The sequence below is a fragment of the Gekko japonicus genome, unplaced genomic scaffold, assembly GCF_001447785.1.
Source record: "Gekko japonicus isolate JY-2015 unplaced genomic scaffold, Gekko_japonicus_V1.1 scaffold113, whole genome shotgun sequence".
Lineage (NCBI taxonomy): Eukaryota > Metazoa > Chordata > Lepidosauria > Squamata > Gekkonidae > Gekko > Gekko japonicus.
This window is the reverse complement of record NW_015160211.1, coordinates 224248-230294: the sequence shown is the minus strand read 5'-3', so window position 1 is coordinate 230294 and position 6047 is coordinate 224248.

Here is a 6047-nt window from a genome sequence, read left to right as displayed (position 1 = left end):
TTAAATGAGATTTGTCATAATGATCATAGGTAAAGGTAAAGGTTCCCTTGCTCGAACATAAGAACATAAGAAAAGCCTTGCTGGATCAGACCAGTGGCCCATCTAGTCCAGCATCCAGTCTCACACAGTGGCTAACCAATGCCTTTGGAGTGCTAACAACAGGGCATAGAGGGTGAGGCCTTGCCCTGATGTTGCCTCCTGGCACTGGGATTCGGAGGCTGACTGCCTCTGTATGTAGAGATTCCCTTTAGTCACCAAGGCTAGTAGCCACTGATAGACCTCTCCTCCATGAATCTATCTAGTCCCCTTTTAAAGCTGTTTATGCCCGGGGCCATCACTACAGCCTCTGGCAGCAAATTCCACATCTTTATCATTCTCTGTGTAAAGAATTATTTCCTTTTGTTCATCCTGAACCTACTGCCCATCAGCTTTGTTGGATGCCCTTAAATTCTAGTATTTTGGAAAAGGGAGAAAAAGTTCTTTTTGTCAACTCTCTCCACCCCATGCATAGTTTTATAAACCTCTATCATGTCCAGGGCTGGCCCGAGGGGTTTGGGCACCCTAGGCGAGGCCGCCTTGTGGCGCCCCCCTCAGGTGCCAACCTCCCGGTGGGGCCTGGAGATCTCCCAGCTGGCCGCGGGGGGGAGGGGAGAAACAGAGTGATGCCTGCTGGGGCCCGGAGAGAGCGCCTGCTGCCTTGGGCCTGGCCCGCAGGAGGAGGAGGGAGGAGGGGCCGGCAGGCAGGTGCCCCCCCAGCCCTACTCCCCTCCCCCATGGCAGCCTGAAGTGCCTCCAGCGGGCTCGCTTGCCTTTTCTCCGACGCAGAGGCAGGGGGCGGGGTTTTTTGGGAGAGCCAGGTTGTGTCCCCTGGTCGCGGGGGCTCGCTTCTGACCCTCGGCTCGGTTGGGAGTGCACCACTGCCGTCGGATCAGGAGGAGCTCGCCGGGGAGGGCGGCGCCCGGGGGTTTAGGAGGCTGGTGAGATGCGCTCCTTGGGACTGGCGGGTCTCCTCAGAGGTGGGCTGGAAGGGAAGGCGAGGGGAAGGCTGTGGGCATTGGGTCCTTCCCTGGCCGACAGCGATGCTCGGAGAGGCGGTCAACTGGAGCCACGCAGCCTCCCCTTGCACGAGGAATCGGGTTGCCATTCGGTCCCGGTCTCCTCGCGTGCAAGGAAGGCAATGCGGGGATCTCCAGCCGCCGCCGGGCTTGGCGGGAAGGGGGCCGCAAGTCCTCCGGCCGGCCGAGCAAGACACAAAGGTCTGCGCTTGGAGCCAGCGCCCTGGCTCGGTCCCCGGGCGGGTCTCCCACCGCCTCTCTCTCTTTCGCTTCCCCCTCTGGCATCTGGAGCCGAGAGATGCGGCCGGTCACCTGCTCCTGGCGACTGCACCGCTGAGTGCGCCACGCAGGCCGGCCCCAGCCCTTCTCCTTCCTCCCCACTGCACACCGCCTCCCCCCCAGGCCGCTCCAGGCGCCCCCCGTGCTTCAGAGCCTTGGAGGGGCACAGCTGCCCGGGCGGCGGCGCGGCTGGCTCCAGGCGTGCCGCCCCCCTGCGCCGGAGCCAGCGGGTGAGGGAGAGCCGCGCAGGGCAGCATCGGTTCTTTAGCGCTCAGGGGTGGCGGGCGGGGCGCACTTTGGTGCCCCTGAGGGTCAGTGCGCCCTAGGCGAGCACCTAGTTCACCTAGTGGGCGAGCCAGCCCTGATCATGTCCCCCCCCTAGTCATCCCATTTCTATACTGAAAAGTCCCAGACTCCAGTTTTTCCTCGTAGGGAAGGTGCTGTAACCCTCTAATCATCTTGGTTGCCCTCCTCTGTACTTTTTTGCAGCTCTGCAGTGTCCTTTTTGAGATATGGTGACCAGAATTGCACAGAGTATTCCAAATGAGGCTGCGCTATCATTCTATACAGAGGCATTACAGTATTGGCCATTTTATTCTCAGTTCCTTTCCTAATAATCCCTAACACAGAGTTTTACCTTTTTCATTGCTGCAAGACACTGAGTTGAACTGCATTGCAGGACTGGGACCTTGACCCTTAGGTGATTTGGTCTGTTTCACACTGGATTTACTTGGAATGAAATTAACAGGTTTTTCTATCACAACTTGTTTGAGTATTTGATACAATGGGCAGGGGCCATAGTCATAGGGGTGGGCTCTCCACAGGATCCTACATGGGGTTCTGAAGGGGCTCAGTATAGCACAAGTTCTCAGACATTGCTTAGCAGCCTTCTCTGCAGGTTGATGGTGGAATACAGTGTGAGCAGCTCACACTATCTGTCTCAGCAGGAGGGTTGAGGTTTCAGCTGTCTGGGCTCATAGAATCCATAATCCCCAAAGTCATGACCTTTTTGTAACAGAGCATGACTCCTGTCCTTTCCTTCCCTCTTCCTCACGGTCCCTACTGGTCTATAATGCACACAGACAAATATTCAGCCCTAGGACAGATAATGAGGAAGGCTGAGTTTTCTGGAAGTGCAAAAATGAGATGAGAGAGAACTATTGTTGCTTTGTGGAAATCATATTTCTTGCATGTTTGTACTGCAGAAAAAACTGAAAAATAATGTATGTCTATCAAGGGTAACTATGCCTTTATTATTTAACGTCAAACTTTTAAAAATATTGCTGTCCTTTATTATCAAGACCAAATTCCACATTACATCCAAGATTCATGATCTGATATCACGATCAGCCCAAGGCAGAATTACCCCCTTCTAAGCCCATTGACTTCAATGAATTTAGAAAGGTACCATATAACTCTGTTTAGGATCGCACTGTCTGTTAAGGTCCTTAATGATCGGTCATGTGAAACTCTTCGTCCATGCATACATATTCCTTTTACAGCCAAGGTTGTTTATCATTGCAATTGTGCAGACTTAAATCAAAGTGTGATAGCTGATGTAGAACTGAGATTTCTTCACATATATAAAGGTTCCAGCCCTCTTGCATTATGATGACCCTATTCAAAATGTGTATGCCATCTCACTGACAAAGTTCTTAGTGTGGTATGGGGGACTGTTTTTACCCATGGCTCCTCCTCATTGTCTCCCTTTACAAGAGAAACACCTCTTTTACTCTTCTTTATTTTCCTTTCCTCTCTTGTTGTCTTGCATAAAATAAAATAAGCACCACCCCCAAATTCTGGAAACATTCAAATACCAGATTCAAACAAATGTTAATTGAATAAGCGGATATAAAAGAAAGCATTAAAATGTTTTATCAGTGTGGAACAGTGTTTTGATTATTTTGACCTGGAATGTGAATATGCCTGGGTATACTGTAATGCATTTGCATGGATTAATTAGACAGGGTCAGGGAACTGGGAATATAATTTGTAAACAAGATTCTTATTGATGTTGAACTAGCTGGTGCTCAGCTGAGGGAGCTAGAGGCTTAAAGACACTACGATGTCTTTATGAAATGGGGAAGAAAATTTCTGTTTTGAGATCATTCCACTTGCAAGTCAGATATTTCTCTATTTTCCTGACCCTTTCCTCATTCTTTATCCCCAGGGCAATTTGCATAAAAATAGGATCTATGCCACTTATGAGTTTGTGTGTCCCTGCTGCTTATTCATCCCTTGAAATCTTAATCCTTTGTGGCATTTATATAGTACCTTTCACCCCAAAGCACTTTACAGTAATTACTAATTGATATAAAAGGATCACTTCATCCACCCCTGACAAGAAATCACCTCTGTGGTGAAACCAGCTGTTTAATCATGTAGAGCGGGGGGGGAATACATAACCGTTTAATACGGAGAGTAGCCTACACAGGGTTTTTTTGTTTTTTAATTGAAGGGGAATCTGCATAGATATCCAGACGTCAGTATGGACATTGGCATGCAGAGGGGGCAATTAATAAAATATAATCACTTAACAAATAAACGAGTGAACTGCAATACTGAAAAGCGCAGTTTTAAATTTCCTGTCTTTAAGGCTGGTGCAGTTTACTGCAGAAAACATATACTACCGTTCATGACATCTCTTCTCTACGGCCAGCCAAAGTTGTTCACAACCTTTAAAATTCCTTTGTGCATAACATGCCTGATGATAGGGGCATTCTTGATACCTACTCTCAGACTCTAGAATTCCCTACTAGGTCCCAAATACATATGTGAGACAAAATGGATTCAATTTTCCAGCATCTGGAAGTCCAGGAAGGAACTGGCTCAAGCTGCCTACTAGAGGCCCATTATGATGATTGTCTTTGGGTGCCATTGCATTTATTTGTTTAAAGAAAGAGACTTTAAGCTAACTTTTTCCCCATGAAGGATGGATGGTTGCTAACAATATGTTGGATCCCCAGGCATGGGGGACTCCGTCTATGTACCGATTACCGGGGTTTAAATGCTATTTCTTCGACCAATGCCGTTTGGTATCTAAAAAACCAAATATTCTTTTAACTTATTTGCATATACCACACCCCCTGACATCACTGGAAGTGTGGCAGAAGGCAACACCCACCGCTCAGGCTCCACTGGACTGTTTTGAATTGCTAGCTATTGGGGGAGGGAGTGCAGATCTGTCCTCACAGAGGAGGGAGAGCTTGTACCTGAATAAAACTTGGTCTTAAAGGTGCCACTGGACTGTTTTGGACTGGGGGGCCGGGGGGTTCTGCAATTTACCTGGCTGCTTCTTGCTCTGACTGAGGGCTGCTGGGAGCAGGTGGTGGGGCTTGTTGCATGTGTCCGCCCCCTGGGCTCTTTACTGCCGGAGCTCCACTCCTGTGTGCTCCTGCAGGAAATGACTCCTGCTCTTAAGCTATTTACTTATTAAAAAAGGAAGTAGAGGAGGGGGTGTCTGTGACAACTTTGCACTGGGCCCATAGAAAGGATATTTGGGCCCTGTTCCCAGCCTACACATTAATCATTTTTGCAAGGTCTTTCTCCCTAAACCCTTGATTTTAAACAGACACTAATTTTATTATTTATTTAAAATAAACACATTTATTTCATATTTGTACACTGTAGGTGACTGTTTTAAGTAGTACTTTTAGGCTAATTCAGTCTAAGAAAGGAGCCTGAAGATCTTTTAATCTAATATGATCAAGTGAGGCAGAAGCTCCACTGGAGAGGTGGGCTGTGGTCACACAGACAAAAATAATCCACTTTCAATCTACTTTCAGTGCACTTTCCAACTGGATTCTGCCAGTTCACACAGTAAAATATAGTTGGAAAGTGCATCAAAAGTGGATTGAAAGTGGATTATTTAGTGTGTGTGACTGCAGCTGCGGAGGGCCAAGGAAGGCAGTATGGATGTCCTCGCCAATAAGTGCTATGATTAACTTCCGAATTCTTTTTGGGACCCAAATACCTTAAAACTTCACTTGCAATAATGCTCTTCTGTTCTGAATTATTACTGTTTTTTAAAGTACCCATAGGTACACTTTTATTAATTTTTTATAATCTACAACAAACAAATCTACACACTAAAAACAGACACTCTACTACACATAACATATATACCATTATATGCTTATATGCAATTACTTAATTAATAAAAATGCTATATCAAACACTTTCCATTCTTCTGCCTTCTGTGTTCTCAAGTCCATTGCGCTATCTATATATCTACTAGTGAAGTGCCCCCATCTGTGCGGATATCTATATCTGCACTTCGGGGGCACTTGGGGGGCAGGGAGAGGTTTGTGCACTCTTGGGGCAGTCCCCAGGGGTGCACAAAAATCTGAAAACTAAAAAAAAATATCGGGGGGATGTTTAAATCCCCCCGAAAGTGCCAGAGTGGGCGGGCGGGCAGGCAGGCGGCCAGGGGAACAGCGAGGCCTGGGGAGGCCCGAGGCAGCCTCAATTCGGAGCCGGACGGGGGGGAGGAAACAGCCGCTTCGAGATACCCCCCCGCCGCCACCCCTCGCCCATTCCCCGGCCCCGCGGCGCTCTCCCGCTCGCCCACCTTCGCCTCCAGCAGCAGCAGCCACAGCACAGGAGGTCCAAGGAGCAGCGTCGAGGCGTCCCTCCCATCTCGCCGGCCAGCCGCAGAAAGCGAAAGTGGCCGCTCTCCTCCTGCTCCAGGAGAGGCCCAGCGGCGGCGGCGGC